This window comes from Lemur catta, chromosome 1 (genome assembly GCF_020740605.2).
Source record: "Lemur catta isolate mLemCat1 chromosome 1, mLemCat1.pri, whole genome shotgun sequence".
NCBI classification, from domain to species: Eukaryota; Metazoa; Chordata; class Mammalia; order Primates; family Lemuridae; genus Lemur; species Lemur catta.
Window position 1 is genome coordinate 29,959,676 of NC_059128.1, and position 20,142 is coordinate 29,979,817.

General features: G+C 48.0%; 1 long non-coding RNA gene across 4 annotated transcripts; it reads left to right on the forward strand.

Moving 5' to 3' along the window:
• The first annotated feature begins 4,280 nt into the window (after positions 1-4,280).
• On the forward strand, positions 4,281-18,626 carry LOC123647508. 4 transcript variants are annotated; one of them, XR_006738261.1, is made up of 5 exons: positions 4,281-4,363; positions 4,624-4,751; positions 13,531-13,664; positions 15,777-15,845; positions 17,928-18,626. It is a non-coding gene; the product is annotated as an uncharacterized LOC123647508 (long non-coding RNA). The 4 variants fall into 4 exon arrangements; XR_006738262.1 differs by lacking the exon at positions 13,531-13,664 and having other exon boundaries at positions 17,921-18,625; XR_006738260.1 differs by lacking the exon at positions 13,531-13,664 and having other exon boundaries at positions 17,928-18,623.
• Positions 18,627-20,142: the final 1,516 nt, after the last annotated feature.

Genomic DNA, 20,142 nt, shown 5'->3' on the forward strand with positions numbered 1-20,142 from the left:
AGTAGAGACAGGGTCTCGCTCTTGCTCAGGCTGGTCTCGAACTCCTGACCTCATGCAATCCTCCCACCTCAGCCTCCCAGAGTGCTAGCATTACAGGCATGAGGCATTGCTGCTCCGACCTGTCTTGAACTTCTCACAGGCTAGTCCAAATAAGGCAATTGCTCAAATTTTAACCAATCAAATAATTTCTTTGCTCTGCTTCTGCATTCACCCTAGAAAAACCTTCCCCTTGTGCTCCTTTGGTGGACCTGCAAACCACTTCTGTTTTAGAGCTGCCCCATTAGTGAATCACTTTTGTGCAAATAAACTCTTTAATATTTTAATGTGCTTTAGTTTATCCTTTAACATGCCTCAAGTGTGAATTAGTGTTATTTATTCTTAGGTCTCTAAGTGCTTATTCCATCTGAAGATTTAAGTGCCCTTCAGTTTTGGTCAATTCAAAGCCATTCTCTCTTTAAATATGGCTCCTCCCCCATTCTCTATTAGATCTCACTTTTTCCTTTATGTCTTTTAGCCATGATTGCTTCCATATTTTTCTGTATTTTTCTTCTCTTCTTTCTGTGCTGCTGGCAAGGTGATTTTTTTTTCAAAGGTATCACCCAGTTTGCTAAGTGTCTCTTTAGCTCTATCTTGTTCTGCTGTTTAATCCATCAATTCTAATAATGTTTGAAAGCTGTAGTTTTCATTTCTAGAACTTCTATTTGTCTTGCTTTGCATCTTTTAAAAAATTATTTTGTTCCTTTTTATTATTTATTTTCCTTTTAAAAGTTCTTCATAACCATTTAAATATTTACTTTATGTTTTCAGGGTTTTCTACTACCACTTCTTAGTGGGTGGATTCTTCTGTATTGTTTTTGTTTTTGTATTTACTAATTATTCCTTATGATGGTTTGTTTCCCTGTGTAGCTTGTAATTTTTGGCTGGGAACTCATCTTTGGGGGGGGGCGTTGTTTTTGCTGTGGGATGTCTGTGAGCCCTGGATTATGAAAATGTTATTACAGAGCACTTTGGTTTTGCTTCTGTCAGAGTCTTAGGTTCTGGATTTTAGGATAACCTTTTGGCACAGGAGTCCCAGGACCAGTGGCGTGCCAAAGACGGGGACGGAGTGGGAGTAGTCACCCCTCTTCTCCATCGGGACTAGGTGTGGACTTTGCATCTTTCACAGGAACTTTTCTCCCAGCCAAGCCCTCAAAAGTGAGAGAGCTTTGTTGCTCTTTCTGCAGGCCTGGGTAGTAGTTTTTCCAGCCCTCCTTTTCCCTGACTGGGGTTCTCTTTAAGGCCCTACACTGTATTCAGAGGGAAGAGCTCCAGCTCCCCTGCCTGAAATCAGCCTGGGGCTGCCTCCTGTCTTTGAAAGGGCCTTAGAACTCCAGGCCTGAAACTGCTGCTACATTTACCCTGGAAAACTCGATGAACCACACACTTAGCCCTCACTCCTTCTGGCTTTGAGTTCTTGCACTACGTCTGGAATCTGGGGATTTTCCTTTCTTTTGAACTCAGCTATGTGTTTTCAAATGTCTTTCTTGTATTTTATGCAGCATCTCTCTATGGTAATGAGAGAGGGGCTGTCTGAAACGTTGCAATCTGGCATGTTGCCAAAAGTGTTCTGCTGTATTGACCTGTGATTAGCCAAGGAATATTAGTCCCCTCCACTGGATTATAAACTCCACAAGGCAGGGACTGTACTGGCTTTGCTGAATTCCCAGCTTTCAAAAAGGACTGAGCACATGGTAGGGCCTTAATAAATATTTCTGAATGAATAAATGAAGATACTCTCTCTGGGGACATTGATGCCTAATTCTTAAGGCTGTTGGGAGAATTTAGCAAGAGAATAATGTAACCTGCTTGCTATATGGTGGGAGCTCAGAAAAGGTAGCTATTATGATAATCATTAAGGCAAAGGCTCAACCGTGACAGTTTCCCTGTAATTCAGCTCTCACCTCGGACATCAGTCCTAGCCCAGGATGGCAGGTAGGTTCTGTGGGTGTGGCCTCCTGCCACTTCCCCCAAGAACAAGGGCAGCCCTTCCCACCAGAACAGCCATGGCATCTTGGTTTTAGCCTGAACCCAAGGCCTGAATATGAAATGGCTAAAACGGTCTACCACCACCCTCTGACTGATCCTGTCCTGTCTGTGGTCCCTGGCCGTGCCATTACTAGTTATCCCATGTATTTTTTTTCCTAGAAATCCATGTTTGAGATTTGTGGAGGAAAAAAATGCATTTAGTAAGTAAAAATTGATTTATTTCTGCATTTTAATTAATCAAAGGCATTCAGCTGCCAGAGCTTCTAATCAGCATGGGGTAAGATAATCTTAGCCCAAAGCAAGAGAACATAACATTTTAATCAAGCTGTGCAGCTTTTGCTGGGTGAACGCATTAGGGACCCTCCCCTCGTTCCTAACGCAGAGATTCAAAGACTCCAGATGAGAAAGTCCTGCCCTGCAGAACCCTCCAGCGGCAGCAGAACCTTGCAAGTCCGATCCAAGGATGACACAGGAGGTTCTTAGATGGTACCCAAGGGTAACCTTATAAACATTACCAGCCCAAGAAACTAGTTGGCAATGGTGGGAGATAAGAGGGGAGCTGACAAGGCTACAATAGGATTTAGGCAGCCTTAGGAAACTGAATTTAAAGTGTGTGTGTGTGTGTGTGTGTGTGTGTGTGTGTGTGTGTACGTGCATGCGTATTGTAACATCTTGGACATGTTGGGAGGATACCCAGTCAATGAGGGACTTTGAGCTCTGGACTATAATATGTATTAAATCCAATTATGTGTCAGGCACCCTAACTTAATGCTACTCCTAAAAACCTAGCTGCAAGGTGGGTACCATCCCTCACTTTACAACTGAGAAAACTGAGTCTGAGTCATCTTAAGTAACTTGCCCAAGGCCACGTTGCCAGCAGGTCAAGAGCCAAATTCCTCTGACTCCCAAGCCCAGGCTCCCACCGTCAAAGGATGGCCTGTCCTGTGCATGAGAAATTAGCTTGGAGAACTGGTTCCCAACCTTGACTGCTTGTTGGAATGTCTTGGAAAGCTTTAAAAAATACTGATGCTTGGGTCCTACCCCCAGAGATTTGTACTTAATGGGGCATCAGGATTTTCAAAAGCTCCCTAGGTGATTTTAACATGCAGCCAAGGCTGAGCGCCACTGGCTTGGTGGGCATAAACCCCATGTCCACCAAGGTCCTTGGCTGTGAATGTCACCTGGCCTGACCATCCCCAGGACTGGGGAAAAGGCCAGAGAAGCCCAGGGCAGAAGCTCACCTCAAAGTCCAAGATCTGTAACTGGGGCTGGGAAATAGACACCAATAATAATAACATAATAACAACAATGATTAAAAATAGTAATTCGATCATTTACTTATTGTGTCGCAGCAGGTGCTTTACATACGTTATCTCCTTTGTTTCTCACAGCCATGCTGCGAGGTAGGTGCAGTGACGAATCTCTCCATTTTATAGGTGAGTTCCCTGAGGCACAGACAGGTTAAATGGCCAGTCCAGGGCTACTCAGCTAGGCTGGGCGGCCTGTGTTTTGGATCACTGGCTTCTCGATGCCGCCTCTCCAGGCCTGGCCACCTCCAACTCTGCAGCCTCTGGGCCCCCTCAGAACTCTCCCATCACTCACAGCCCCTGACGCCTGCTTTGCTGAGCGCCTGCCCTGTGCCGAGGGCTCGGAGGTGGTGATGAATGTGGGTAGGTGTGGATCTCACAGTCTGGCAGGGGAGATAAGGCCAGAGCAGGTAGAATGAGAGGACTGGGAATGTGGGGCTGGGACTAGGGAGTGCTTACCCTCGGTCCCCAGTTGATGGGGGGACCCTAACCCCTGGTCAGGGAGCTTCCAAGGCCCCACAGCCCTCCAGAGGCAAACGCCTGTGCTGGATCTCTGAGCCCTGTCTCTGCCCCCACACAGTTCCTGGAGGAGGACCGTGTCATGGCTAGGACACACCTGGGTCCAAAGCCAGACACCTTAACTCTGCGGACCTGGCTTCCTCACCACGACACCCGCTCTTTGCAGGTTTGCTGGGAAGACCGAACCAGCCCGGACACTGCCAGCGCCCAGGCCGGCCCGGCACAGGGTGGGCGCCGCCACTCCCTCGCCCTGGCCCAGCACCTCACCCCAGCCCCGCCCGGCTGCTGAGCCGCGTCCCAGCACCGGCTTTCCACGGGAATGGAAACTCTGAGAGGGACCCGTCTCCGCATTTCCCCAGCAACCAGCCGGGCCCTGGCACCGGCTCCCAGGGAAATGCCCGGACGGAATTGTTCACAGCTGGCAGCATGCTTGAATGACTCAGCCCCTCCCAGAAAGACGCCTGTGTCGACCCAGCCACTTCAGTCAGGTCAACGCTTGTTCCCCAGCGCCGGTAAGTCAGCGGCTCTCCCCTTGCTGTGCATCGGAGCTGGGGTGCGGGGAGTAAAAGGGGTGAGGCCCAGGCGTCAGCATTTCGTGCACGGTCTCTTTCGCCCTGTCCTCTGAGGGTCTCTTGTGCGAGAAGAACAGCGTGTTTGCTGAAACACAGATCTCAGGCCCAGGCCCAAACCGCATGGATCAGGCCCTGGGGACGGGTCCGAGGATCCGAGCCCCTAATTCCCTGCCCTGGAGGATTTCTTTCCTCCTTCACAGGAAGGTTTAGGAACTTCTGCTACTTAGAAGAAGGCAGTGCGAGGAACAAGCAGGCCCAGCTGCCCAAGGACACATCATTCGTGGGGAGATGAGACGGTGCACCTGGCCATGGCCAGGAGGCAGAGGAGGTGAGTGCCCCGAGGAGGAGGAGGGACCTTGCCTGAGGGAGGGGCAGGGAAGGTGGGGACTGGGAGGCTTCCTGGAGGAGGCAGAGCTACATTCCTGACATTCCTTGGGGTGAATTTCTAAGGACAGAGATTCAAGAGGGGCAAATAGAAAGGGCAGGAGGAGTATCTGTCTGTCTGTCTGTCTGTCTGTCTATCCACCTATCTGTCATCTTTCTATCTATCATCTCCCCTACTCCATGCCCAGGGTTAATCAGCTCACCCAGGGCAGTGGAGCCTCCGGAGGTGGGTGTGTCCATTGCTCAGGCTTCCAGAACAAGACACCACAGGCTGGACAGCTCAAACGACAGAAATTCATTTCTCATGGTTGTGGAGGCCAGAAGTCTAAGATGCCAGCAAGCCAGGTCTCACTCTAAGGCCTGTTCCCTTGACTTGTAGTGGCTGCCCTTTCGCTGTGTGCTCACGCAGCCTCCTCTGTGAGGCAGGGCTGGGGAAGGGAGAGGAAGCAGAGGGGAGGAAGGGAGGGAGACAAAGTTGGAGACAGAGTCAGAAGCAGCCAGAGCAAGCACACTGGTCCCCCGCTAATCCTACTGGGTCAGAGCCCCACCTTTAGGACCTCATTTAACCATATTTGTGCTCTTAAAGACCCCATCTCCAAATTCAGTCACATTCAGGGTTTGGGCTCAACATAGGAATTTGGAGGGGCACAAGTCTGTCTGTGGCAGTGGGCCTGTCTAACTTCTCAGCTTGGGCTGAAAGGCCCATGCAGGGATTCACACTGTCCTCCAGGGAAACTGGACTAAGGTGGGCAAAGGTGTCAGGCAGCCATCCCTCCCGCTCCTAGTCCAGGGCTTTGACCTGAGCGAGCTGGTGGGAGCCCTGCCTGTCCCTGGGCCCCTGGAGACCTAGGAATGGGGACGAAAGAGACCAGGCTCCAAATGGCCCACAGGTCTAGCCAAGGGGATCCTGGAGCCAGACACGAGGGCAGCAGCCAGGGCTCAGGGGGCCGTGGAACCAGCCCTGGAACAGGCTCCAGCTCCTTCCCTGGAAGCAGCTCTGAGGGCCACATGGGGCCTCCGAGGCAGGTCAGCCTGAGCCGAATTGTCTTCCTCACAGCACGTGTCTGCAGTGTCTGAGGCAACATGTGTCCATTCCTTCAGCCACTCGGCGCTTGCTGTGTGCCTGGCCCCGTGCTGGCTCTACAGATCAGCTGTGCGTGAAGCAGACAAGACCCTGCTAGAATGCAGTTTGCACATGGGGCCGGCAGCAGACAAGCCAATACCCTATCATCTGACACCATCACACCTGAGGGTGGGGGCAGGAAGGAGCATGCAGCAAGGTACAGGGGAGGGAGTGACAGGGCAGACGGCTCAGGGCATGCTCTGGAGAGAAGGCATTGAGGTGAGAGAACAGGCAGATTTTGGGGGGAGGGTGTTTCAGGCAGAAGGAACAGCAAGTACCAAGGTACTGAGGCCAAAGGGCCGGAGCACAGGGACAAGGAGAGCGCCGTGGTGAGTGGGGTGAAGGGCTGGCTCATGGGGGAGGCCATGGAGGTTTTGGGCAGGGGAGTGACACCACCTGACTTAGGTTGACAAGGGCCATTCTGGCTGCTACATGAACAGACAGTGGGGGGGCCAAGTAGAGAGCAGGGGGGCCCAAGAGGAGGCCACTGCTGTGGTGGGGGAGTAGGTGTCACCCTGGGGATTGGAGACCCACATTTCATCAGCTTCTAGATGGAACTGACTGCTGGGGAAAGGTGGGGGCAAGAGGAGTGAGGGCTGAGCTCTGGGCCTCCAACTCGGGGGCTCAGGAAATGAGGCTGAACCAGCACAGGAGACTGAGCACGAGGAGCCCGCGAGATAAGCGTGAAGCTAGGTGAGCCCTGTCCTGTAGCAACTGCTCAGGGGCAGGAAAGAGGGAGCTCCCAGCTGTGCCTAAAGCTGCCCACCAGCCTGTAAGACAGGGACAGCCTGCATCGTTCGATGGGCATTTGCAGGTCATGGCCATTTTGACCAGAGCAGCTTCAGAGGGGTGTTGGGGACTTTAGGCCTGGTAAGAGCGCAGGGTCAGATGGGACAGGAGGAGACAGGAGACGGAGATGCAAGACAGGTGAACGAGCCGGGGGATTGGGCTATAAAAGGGAACAGAGAAACAGAGTAATAGACCAGCCGGTTGGAGGTGCAGGGGGAGGAGGAGAGGACACCGGTTTGGCAGCCTGGTGGTCACCGATGGCCTCACTGGGAGGAGATCACAGCTGCAGAGCGGACAGAATGGGCTGCCGTGTGAGGCTTGGGGGTGGAAGGGAAGCGGTAAGACGAGGCAAAGCAGTCGGTGACACTGTAGGAGACAGAGGGCCTCTCCTGTGTTCCTTCTCCCTGGCCTGAAATTTCACCATCACTGTTTTTGGCAGCCAGACTTTCAGAATTATGGAGGATAGCAACTAGAGAAAAAGTTGTCACCTGAAATGCCACCTGCTGATTACCAGCTAGGAGTATGGCTGGGGTGAAGGCTGGTGGTGGAAGGACCCAGAAGCAAGGATGAGCTCTAGGTCGAGTCCCTGTGGCCTAAGGCCTGGATGGGTCTCATCAGAAAAGCTGAGGCAGTGAGTGCAGGACAGGACATCAGCAAACAGTCATGACCTGGGACTTTACCTACCACTGGATGATGCATTAACTTACGAACCCATTGGCTACAGCTGGGGGCTAGTGACACCAAGGGGCTAATGGACCCCTGGTAGGGAGGAGCCCCTTCCTACTGTCTCAGCATTCCCAGAGGGCTCCCCTACCCCCATCTGTGAAATATGAGAGTGACCTTTGCATCCAGAAAAAGGATGTACCAGTTAGGATGCCTCCAGCCAGAGTAACAGTGACCCTTGCTACTCAAAGTGTGGTCCTTGGACCGTTAGCATTGACATCAACTGGGATCTTGCTAAAAATACAGAATCTCAGGCCCCACCTTAGACCTGCTGAATCAGAGTGTTTATTTTAACAAAATCCTATGTGACTTGTATGCACAAAAGTTTAAAAAGTATTAGCTTAAGCCACTGGTTCCCAAACTTGCTGCATTTTGGAATCACCCAGGAGTTTTAAAAAGTACTGATGCCCAGGTACCACCACACCTCCCCAACTCTCCCAGAAATACTGATTTTACTGGTATGGGCTATGGCCTGGGTATTAGGAATTTTAAAAGCCCCCCCAAGTGATTCTAATGTGCTGACTTACCACTAACTTTCAGAACCACCAAGTTAAACCATAAAAATATTTATCTGGGAATTAGATTACAGAGTAGCTCCAGGTAGATTCATCAGCCCCAGCATATAAGAGAGGACTCCTCATTATCAGGATTTCTTTTATCTTTAGGCTTGTTGCCCTGTGGTTATAAGATGGCTGCTGTAGCTCCTGCATTCATGTGATGAGATTCAAAGGTTGGGAAGAGGGCACAGGTACAAGGTGGTAAGAGAGAGCTTGTTTTGTGACTTCTTTCTGTTTAGGCAGGGAAAAAACTTTCCCAGAATCTCTGCAACAGATATCACTTTGATTCTCATTGAGCAAAGACAGGTTACCCTTAGCTGCAAGGGAGTCTGGGAAAGTGAATTTTTGGCTTTTTCACTTTCTGAAATAGAAAGCAGAAAATGGAGAAGGGGATTAGAAAGGACTATTAGGTAGCCAGTCATCAGTATGTGTCATAAAATGCACACATGAGATATAAATGCACATATGGCAAACCTAATAAATTATTAAGTAATTAGTTAACTATTTAATTGAGGAAAACAGGAAAGATCAGGGTCTTCTATTAAAATTTTCTGTTAATTGATTTGGTGAATTGATCTTTTTTTCTGTTTGATTTGTTTTATGTTTGCTTAGATTAAATAATCAAAAAGTTTTCTTTAAAATACAAGCTCCTTGCTGGGCGTGGTGGTACACACCTGTAGTCCCAGCTACCTGGGAGGCTGAGGTGGGAGGATCTCTTGAGCCCAGGAGTTTGAGGCTGTAGTGTGCCATGATTGCACCTGTGAATTGCCACTGTGCTCCAGCCTGGGCAACATAGTGAGACCCCAGCTTAAAAACAAATATTATAAATAAATAAAAATAAAATATAAGTTCCTTTGAAGGCAGGAATGCCTGTTTGAATGTCAGTTTTGTGTGTTGTTTCCAGTTCAATGTCACAACACTCAGTAAAAATATAGGTGAAGAGACCAAAAAATAAGGTAGCAGATTACATTGGTTAATGTTCTTCAAACTACTAAACATACTGTTTGAAACAGCTGCATATAAAAACTCTTAGAATTTCATATACCATTTAAAACAGAAATTCCACCTCTGGGAATTAGTTCTAAGAAAATAATCATGTATGCATTTCAGAATTAGTCATTGCTGTGCTGCTTGTAAAAATTAGAAATAAACTAAATGTCTGATGACAGGGATTAGCTCGATGATCCAGCCATACATTGGAATACTACACAACCATAAAAATGACAGTGTTGAACAGTATTTAATGGCATGAGAAAATGTTCACAACGTATTAGTAGGTGAAAAAAAGCAATTTACAGGGCAATCTATAGTATAATCACCTTTTTATTGTTTAAAGTATTTATGCTAAGAAAAAAAAACATTACAGGGAGACACTACAAAATATTGCCTTTCTGGATGATAGCATTATATAACGTTTTGATTTTTCTTTTGACTCATCAATAGTTACATGTTTTATTTTGTTGTCAGGAAAAAAGTCAGGGAGAGTCACTCGGCCCTGCAGCCTGGCAAGTGTGTGTGAAACTCAGCTTAGGACTCGGGCTTCTCTTTCTCCTACCTTCTCCCCAACCTGACTCCTACTCCCCACCCCCAGGCTACGCAAGAAGCTCCGCCCCCCCGGTATGTTCTTGGAGGCTTCTGGAGACCCAGCCCACTTGGCAAGGTTTATGTTTTGGTGGAAACTCTTAATGTTTCCATTGTCTGACTTGAGAGTCTTTAAATTATTCATCTTAATTAAGCGAAGCCTGGGTGTTATTTGGACAGAGTATTTTGCCCAGCGGATGTTCTTTACCTCTCCTTTTAGGAGCCAAGAATGAAAGGGTTTAGAAGGAGGGCAGGCCGTGGGCCTTGCAGGATTGACATCTGAAAGGCTGCCATTCTGCTGAGAGAGATGACAGGTTGGCCATTAGACCCGCCTGACTTCCCACACAGTGGTTCCTTAGAGTCTCGAAGGCCAGCAAGAGCTGTTTCTTTGCAGAAGTAGCTCCCAGGGTGAGTCAAATAACATCTCTTACCTAAGTACCAGGTGGTGTTTTCATGAATAGACATTTATCCTCTCAACTGAGACCTGCATTCTCACTGTGTGCCAGGTACTGGAGGCACAGGAGAACAAGGCAGGTGACAAGACAAGTGACAAGTGACAAGTCTCAAGTGACTTTTGATGGGCTGGGGGAGGAGATAGAACAAATCAGTGAACCAGCAATTCAACAAGGTGACATCAGAGAATGTAGGTGCAGGAGACAAAAGAATGCAGGGTGTGATGTAGGGGAGGAAGCATGTACAGATGTGTGACCCTGGGTGGTCTCCCAGTGGTGGTGGCATTTGAGCTGAGACTTGATTGGACTGCCAATCATGAGCAAATCTGGGGGAATGGGTTTCCAGATAGGAAACAGCAAGGGGAAAGACTTGCATGGGAATGAACTTGGCCATTTCTAGGGAAAGAGAGAAGACTGGGGAGTCTTTCCCTGGGATAAATTCCCCGGGTGGGGTGATAGTACCAAAAGTTATACACAAATTTATGACTCTCAATATACTAGTATATAGTTAAAATGCCTTCCAAAATGAATATACATCATGTGACAATTGTTAGCAGTCATTGATCCTGGGGAACAGGATGCAGGGGTCAACAGGATGGGAAAAAGGACTTTAAAATCCATCTTCTGCATGATTTGAATTTTTTACCAAGAACATATATGATTTTTATAACTGAAAGAGACCTAGTATTTTGGAACATTGGTAATAAGCAGGGTGATAGATATGGTGTTTTATTATTCTAAATATCATATATGTATTGTATAAATTCTGTTATATATGTGAAATATTTTATAATAAAACTTTGCTTTTTATAAAATGTATTAATTTATATACCACCAGATAGCTCTAAATGTGGCAGTTTCACCACATGTTCACGAGGATTGATGATTATTACTCTTTAACATTTTTACTTCTTTATTCAAGTTAAGTCACTGATTTGCTCTGATGTTAGATAAGTCACTTTAGCCTTTGTAGGTTTCAGTTTTTTGTTAAACAAGAAGAAAGATCTATCCAACCCACTCCAATTTCCTAACAGAATTGTTCAGGGGATTAAATAAAATAGCAAATGGAAAGGCACTCTGCACATTTTTGAATGCAATAGAATAGAGTAGAAGAAGGAATTGGGAAGGAGTTTTCACATGGTATGGAGTTCCCCTTTGTCCATATCCTACCAAGGGCAGCAGCTTCACGATGAAGCCTTCCTTAACTCTCCCATTCACCCTGATCTCTCTGTTCTCTGAATTCTAGCTCAAATGTTCTTGAACCTAAGGCTGCATGATTTGTTTAATGTACATTAATGGTGACCTACCCGAACTGTCATTTCTTCAGAGGAGGGTCCAGTGAAGGCATGACGTCTCAGTGGTGGAATTTTAGGCATTAGTGAGGTCAAGCAGATAATCTTGGGGGAAAGGTGGTCTTTCCAGATTCTAAAATTACAGAGAGTTGGATGTGTTGAGAGGAACTTCAAATCAGACTTTCAAATAATGAGGATTTGGTCTACAGTTTTCAGTTATTAGTTCTGAGCAAGTCAAGTCTCCTAATATTTCTGATTTCAGTTTCTTGAGCTATAAAATAAGGCTATGAACATTTGTCCTGCCGACTTCCTTATGTTGTTTTGGAGATTTGGTGAACCAAAGCACGTTTAAAAGCTCTCGAGATGGTGAGGTTTTGTGGAGCTACAAGGCCTAACACTGTCACTTATTGACATCAAGCTTGCCCAGCAAAGTCACACAAGGGATATGTTCACACAATCCTTGCTGGCTAAAGCTGGAGGGAAGAGATTCCTCTACTGGCTCTGGGTGTCATGGACAGAGCTTGAGCTATGGCTTTGGGTAGAACTTGGTTCATCAATAGCCAGTTCTCCTCCCCTTTCCAGCACATGGGAAGACTGTACATCTCAATTTCCTTGCTGTTGGGTAGAGCCATGGGAACTAGTTCTGGCCAGCGAAATGACAGAGGAAGTTCACTTCCAGACTAGTGAAATACTCAGGTGTAATTCTCCAGTCTTCCTCTTCCCCTGCCATGAGTAGAGGAGGCCTCATGTTGCAATTGGGGAGCCAAAAGATCAAAACAGCCAGGATCACTGAGTCACTGCTTGGAAGGAAGCTGCATGAAGGGGGACTACAAGCTGGTTGTGTAAAACCACTGAGATTCTTGGGACTGTTCGTTACTGCAGCACAACCTAGTCTATCCTGCCTAATGTACAGACTAAGTCTCAGTTTCCCCTCCTCTGGGATAATAAAACCTATTTCACAGGTTTGTGGTGAAGACCTAATGAGTGTGCCAAGCTCTTAGCTCAAGTTGGCTCATGGGAAGAGCTCACTAAGTGTTAGGTTCTTGTCTTCTTCTTGGCAAAGGCAGGTAAGCCCCCCTGACCAACCCTTTCTATGGGCCTCTGGGGCACAGAGATGAGGTCAGCAGTTCCTCATGGAAGCAGGCACACTGTCCTCATTAAGCTGCAGACATTATGAGTAGTTCTGTCTCTCCACACTTCCCCGTTCTTTTCGTATAAATCCTGGGGCAGTAATTTGGGGCTGTTGAGAGATGTGGTACTGACAGCCACTGACATCCATCTTCCATTTGCAACAAGCTGTGGCAACTCCACTTCCCCCACCCACCCTCACCCACTAGCCTCCACTGTGTGGTGGGGAGGGGGTGCTGAGAGGTTGGGGGCACGGGGAGGGAGCCTTCCTGCCTCATTTACCATGACCTATCCTCTCAGCATCAAGAAGCTCAGAAGAAACACTGGGGAATATCAGCACTCAGTAGGGCTTCTGAACCTCACTGAGTCCACACTTTGATGCTAATTTTAAAAAATGAATGCAAAATAATAAAAATAAAATAAGAACAAAACTCTGAGCTGCTAAGAGCAAATCATGAATATGAAACCTCAAAAGGGAGAAACAAAACTTCATGGAAAAGCACCTTTCCCTTGTTAATAATGGTCTAAGGTGTGGTTCTGTGTGGGGGTTTTTCCTGCAACCAGGCTGATGTTTTTAGCTGCAGCAGAAAAGCAATTTCTTGAATCCCACAGAGAGGGAGTGGAGAGCTTAAGGAGCCTTAGAAAGTTAAATCAGGGTGACAGCAGCCTTTTCCAGAGCTGAGGACTGCTCACCTGAACACCTTCCCCACCAATGTCCTCCCGCCTGCCCACGCTCACACAAAGGGGCACACGCACACCCACTCAGTTATAGGGCAGGGGATGGGAGCATCTGGAAAGGCTTTCGGACTAGCCTTCGAAGACTCAAAGGGAATTCAAGTCCACTTTCAAAATGTAGGCCTGGCTGCGGTGGCGCCTAGTCCTGACCGGCAAGAGCTGTGGCCAGACTAGGATGGAGCGATCCCAGGCAGTGCAGGGACATGGATTCCACTCCCCAGGCTCCATCTTATGAGAAACAGATGACTCCTTCCTCTGAAATGGTGAGCGCCTCCAGAATCCAGCCTTGTCCCTTCTTTGTTCCAAAGTAAACACTTCCCTTGGCTTCTGTTCTCACGCCCAGACGAGCTCTGCAGGAGTGGAGTTCCCGGAGCCCAGGACCGGGACGTGAATGGAAGGCAACCAACCTACGCCTGACCTATGACCACAGGCTGGGAGGCCCGTTCCATAACAAACGTTCCAGACTTACGTATCCATGTAAGCATTGCTCCTTTTAAAATAGTCACCTAGGTAGGCTATAGATTTACTTCAAAGGCAATAAAAACAAGGGTATCAACATTTGCAGAGCATTTGCCAAATGTTAGGCTCTGTGCTAAGAGCTCTGTGGGTATTATCCCATTCAACACCTCACAGCCTTAATAACAGAAAAGGAAACTGAGGTTCAGAGACTCACATCACTGCTGGGTGATGAGGTCAAACCCAGGCAGGCTGTCTGCCTTCAAAACCCTCCATGCCAGGATTAGGATGACTTTCAGTCCTTCAAGATCTTCCCTGCTGGCATGAGGGTCCACCTTTGATCAAGTTCAGCCAGGAGAATCCAGGGCTTCCACGTTCCTTCATGATTTCATTGAAATCTCTCCACAGTGAGTGATTATCATGACCTTCCTAGAGAGGAATCAGGGTAGCTCAGAGAAGTTAAGGAACTTGCTAGTAAGTGGCACTGGATATCTCTTGGGAATGGACTTGATTTATGGAAACAGCCAAAAAGCTATTTGGAGCAAAGTCTGCTAAACTAGGAAAGTCATCCAGGTTGCCAGCATTAAGCATGCTTAATAAAAATTTACACAAAACTGATCATCTTATGTGGTTCATAGGCTGATCATGAAGGCAGTTCCAGAAGAGGCATTTCAGGAATGGTTAGACATTTCTTCTCAGCTTAAACCAAAATCTGCTTCCTTGCAATTTGCTCCAGTGGCTCCAATTTGAATTCCTGGAGGCACATAAAACTGGTCTCTTTACTACCCCTCTCCCCATTCACTCCTTCCCTGGTTATCTGGTTGCCAATCTGGGAAGACTAGAAGCAGCAAATTAAAAACAAAATTTATTTTACAAGTTCCCAGACACCATTAAGTACTCTTACAAATGCAAACTAGAAACGACAGATGCATATTAGAATCACCTGGCAAGATTCTACCCTACCAGTTCCTGGGTTGTACCCCCAGAGAAGTTCATTTTATCGATCAGGCTTGGGTCCCAGATGTGGTTGGGTATTTTGAAGTTCATGGAGTGATTTTAGCCAGGGTTGAGAACCACTTTCTTCAGAAGAGAGAATTTAGTCTCAGAGAGGCTGAGTAACTAGCTCAAGGTGTCACAGAAAGTGAGCACCAGAGCTGGCCTTTGAGCCACAGTTCACCTGACCCTTCGGTACTAAGCAAATAGTAAATGCTTGCTGAGTGGCAGACGGAAGCACCTGTCCCTTCCTCCTGACACAGCCACACTCCTTGACCCAGGGATGACCCCACAGTCTGCCGGTTCTGAAGGTGTGGCTCCTCACCCCAACAAAATGTGGCTCCTTTTGTTTGTTTGTTTGTTTAAGACAGAGTCTTGCTCTGTCGCCAGGGCTAGAGTGCCATGATGTCAGCCTAGCTCACAGCAACCTCAAACTCCTGGGCCCAAGCCATCCTCCTGCCTCAGCCTCCCAGAGTGCTAGGATTACAGGCATCAGCCACTGTACCAGGCCCATGTGGCTCCTTTTGATAGGGAATCTTCTGGGCAATGTTGTCACTGCAAAGCTGGGTGAGATACTGTTCAGGGACTTCTGGATGCTAACTCTGCTCAGCTGCTGCATAAGGGTGTGGCCCTGGGAATTTGGAGTTGGGTCCAGAACCAGGACAGGCCCATGTTTGTGAACATCCTCTTGCAGGTAGATTTTTGAGAGTAAATTCTTCTGGAACCATGGTGTAAACCCTACTACAATCTCTAATGAGATCCTACCTGCCAGGGATCCAGGCAGGGCCCCCTCCCCATCTTCTCCAGAACCCTTAGAGCCAAAGGAGGCTTGTGTCATTGTACTGCCTGCATTCCCACCTTGCTTCTGATAAGATTTTGAATCCTTATCTAATTTAATGTAGCCTTATAGGGAGTGTATGTGTGCAAGTCTCAGCACCCATAACCTTTAGCTGAGAACATGAGGACAGAAATGGCCTCTTGACCCTGGCTCTTTCCTGCTGGGACTGCTAGGAGCAGTAGGACACAAGAGACCATGACAGGGATGGGACAGGATTGTCTCCACTGTGGCTCCTCCATGCAAAGTCCACCCCAAGCCAGGCCTTGCCTCATTCCCTCTCTCTGGGTAACTCTGTATTTCAGCCTCTGCAGCTGTCTTTTGTCGCCAGTGCAGAGTTCCTCCAGGTGCCCTGGTCCTGGCTCTACTCACAGGTATGTTTGTCTGGTTGCCACACCCCTTACCTTTCCCTCCCAGTGCTGCCCATTCCTCTGCCCTCAGCTCAAGGACATACTTCACCTTCGAGAGAGCAGGAGGGAATTCCAGGCCAAGAACAAGGCACAGGTGTAGTGATTGACTCAGCTGACTACCATCCGTATAGTTTACCAAGTGTTTCCACAGACAGGATTTCATTTGGGCCATCCTCAGAATAACCTTGGGTGATGGTAAATTTTATGGGTGAACTTGATTGGGCCATGGGGTGCCCAGATATTTGGCCAAACATTATTTTGGGTGTTTCTGTGAAGGGCTTTCAGGTGAGGTTGACATTTAAGTCAGTAGACTGAGTGAATCAGATTGCTCTCTCCAGCGTGGGTGGATGGGCCTCATCCAATCAGTCAAAGACTTAAATAGAACAAAAAATGCTGACCTTCCCTCCAGTAAGAGAGGATTCGTCCTGCCTGATGGCTTCAGCACTGGGATACCTTGTTCCTGCCTTTGGTGTTGGAAACGTCAGCTTTTCCTGGAACTTGAGCCTGCCCCACTTCAGACTGGACCTACACCATTGGATCTCCTGGGTCTCAGGCCTTTGAACTCAGACTGGCACTAAACCCTCGGCTCCAGTGGGCTTCAGCTTCCTGACCCCCACTGCAGAGCTTGGGCCTTGCCTGCCTTCGTGATGACATGAACCAGTTCCTTATAAATCATGCACACATACCCACACCCCACTGGTTCTGTTTCTCTGGAGAACACTGACCAGAACTGCTTGCCTCATAGATGCTGCTAATACCCCGATTTTACAGATGAGAAAATGTTTCGGAGTCAGAGCCACCATGTATGTGGCCAGCCCTGAAAAAAGTTCTATAACTTATTCAAGGTCAATGTCAGTATTGTTGGTGGAGCAAGGACTTGAAGGGGGGCTTAATTCCATTAAATTATGTAGTCTTTTCTGGGAACTCGCTCCAGTGCTCCCTTTCTCAAGCACAGGATTCTCCTTGAGACCCCAACACCCGGGGGCTACTCCTAGGCTGAGAGGCAGCTGCCTCCAGCCCCTGCGGAGCCTGAGAAAACTAAGTATTTTGCTTCTGGGCTCCAGATGCTTCCCAACTTGGCCCTGGATTAAAATGTGCTCTCCTGATGATGAGCCGCCGACACGCACTCAGGTGCAGGCTGCCCTGCCCTCTCTAGCAGCACCTGGGTTTTGCTCACTCTGCCTCTGCTCTGCTCTCCATTCCCCGCCCTCCACCCTGCTGTGTCTTATGCGTTCTGCAGCTCACCTTGTCCATCTGGAGGCTCCAGCCTCCTCCTCGTCTGGGCCAGGTTATGACTGGGTCTAGGATCTGTGATTCTTCCTTGATTGTTCACAGGAAGCCAGGAAAATAGAACATAGACATCCATAGGTGAGTTAAACACAGTCACTGGCCTTCCCTGGTTCTGCAGTCACTCGCCTTTTAAAGAGTTGGAAATATTTCAGAACCCACATTATCCCATTTTGTTGTCAAGCCACAACCATGGTTTTAGAGAGGAGGCTATCTATTAAAAACATTGTCTTTTTAAATCTCCCATTTCTCTCCCTACCTTTTTGTACATTCCTTTCTTACTCCGGGTAATCTCCTCTTGCCTGCAGGTTAATTTCGAGAAGAATTCAAGAAAAGGTGTTTGGTCCACATTTTGATCTGCTATGGTTCTCCAAATGTTTTAGAGATACCTGGGGGGTAGATTAGCTACTCCTTGGGCATAGACCAGGTAGTTCTGGTATGACAGCAAATGCATTCTGATTTTTAAATGGTGGAAAGAAAGGAAGGAAGAAAGAAAGGAAGAATGAAACCAATAGCAACACCTAACAACCAAGTTTATCTGTACATTTAACGGTAATAATTTTGAAAGAACAGCTTGTATTTGCATATAACTTCTGCAAATTGTGCCTCTGGCCAGCCAGGAATGGGGAGGACCAACAACTGCAGCAATGAACTACATACCAACTACAAAATTATATTTATCCTTTTTTCCTCCATTTTTGGTATTTGGAAACATTTAGCATTCACTGTTAATTTTTCTCCTTGCTTCCGAGCATGCAGGGAAGTAGGTCAGTGAAGGGACGTGCTCAGGATTAGAGACCGCGGTGGGAGATAAGAAGATCTTTGAGACCCGGACAACCTCCTGCAAGAGGCCTCTCCTCAGGGCAGCTCCAGCGAGGACCTGGGAACCGAGCACCTAGGCCGAGATGGAGTTCGAAGAGGGCGCGTCCTGCAAGAGGGACTTGAGAGACTTCAAGACAAGGCGCATGGAGGGTATGTCAGGTGGGCCATGAGATATTGTTCCCAGAGCCCTCGGAGTCCCCTGGGTAAAGGGCCATTTAACCACAGATTATCATCTGGCTGTTACTTGTGTCTGCCATAGCAGCCATAACAATGGGTACCACAAATGTCAGCCCTGGGGCCCTGTTGCCTCACACCTTTAACAAGGGCTGGGGGTGGAAATGAGTCGATGAAGCTTGTGTTGATCCAGAAGCCTTTCAGCTGGCCAGGGCATGGGGCCGAGAGAAACCCCAGATGGAGCTGATCTCCTCTGGGCCCAAGGCAAGGATGGCAGCTAAAATTTAACTCAAACACACGCAAGGTGAGGCATGTGGAGCGAAAGCTCAGCTCAGCATCTTTTATGAGACACGACAGGACTTAGGGCAGAGCCTTGAGAGGCTGGGGCCAGCCACAGGGAGTGGGACTCACTCAGTTCAGGGCAGAGGCTCACCTTAGTCACCAAGCCAGTTGGAGAGGGGCCCTGGGCTCTGGGCTCCTGAACAGTTGCTGTGCCCCATAGGGGTCTGGAGTCATCTCAGATCTCACCTGGCACTGCTTGGTGGGATCGTCACATGTCCTTACCTTACATGAGGAAAAGGAGGCCCTGAGAGGTGGAGAGACCTGCCCACAGTCAGCCGGTTAGACAGAGGCTGAGTCAGGACCAGAAGCTGGGCCCTTGACTTCCAGTCGGAGCACCTCCACTCCACCTTGGGCAGGTACCCCCTACCTGCGACAGGTAAACGGCAGCCTCACAGCCCTCAGCTGGAGGTGGGGGCCGATGGGAAGCCCAGGGACCCCCCAGTTCTCATGCACTCCTTTACTCCACTCATGCTTTCCAAAAAATGCTCTTTGAGCAGTTACTATATATCATGCATTGTCACATATGGGGATTAAGGATATGAAGCTGGGAGTCAGACCTTGGTCATTTACCCTTTGAGTTTCGATTTCCTCACCTGGGAAATGGGCAAGATTAATTCTTGTGCCTAAAACATAGTGTGAGTGTTGATGAAAGGCCAGGCCCTCAAGAAGTTCATGGTTTGTCCTAGGAGCCAGATTCATCAACAACCACACTCGGCGTGTATGAACATAGCAGTTTAGGAGCGGAGGCAGGAATAACTAAAACTAACGAGGGGACACCAGTATTTGCTCTGCCACCTACCCGCTGGATGACCATAAACCAGTTCCTCTACTCCTCTAGAAGAGCTTGAATTTTCCTATTTGTAAAATGGGATTATGTAAGTAGCACATAAATGCCAGGTTATGGATTTATGAACTGGATATAATAAACATGAAGCCCTTGACAGCAGACACCAATAAAGTAGTATCATTTTTTGAATGAAATCAAATCTTCACAGAAGAAATAACATTTGAGTTGGGTTTTGAGAGATGGACAGAGTTTTAAAGTGAGAAGATAGGACAGCATGGACAAAGGCATGGTGACATGAAAATACAGCATATTCAGAGAAGGACATTCAGCTTGGAGATTCTGGAGCAGGGTGTGTGGAGGAGAGTAGTAGAGAGGAGATGGGGACCCAGCTGTGATGAGTCTTGTGCCCAATGTAAAGAAATTTAGGCCGTTAGACAACGGGGGATATTGGAGGGTTTTTGTTTTGGTTTTCTGTTTATTTTCATTTTTAGAGACAAGGTCTTGCTATGTTGCCCAGGCTGGATTGGATCTCCTGGGCTCAAGTCATCCTCCCTCCTTAGCTTTCAGAGTAGCTGGGACTACCAGCATATACCATGGCACCAGGCCCATTGGGGGTTTTTTGGTGGGTGGGGAGCAGGGTCTTGCTATGGTGTCCCAGCTAGAGTGCAGTGGCATCATCCTAGCTCACTGCAACCTCCAACTCCTGGGCTCAAGCAATCCTTCTGCATCAGCCTCTCGAGTAGCTGGGACTACAGGTATGTGCCATAACACCTGGCCAATTTTTCTATTTTTTTGTAGAGATGGGGTCTTGCTCTTGCTCAGGCTAATCTTGAACTCCTGGTCTCAAGT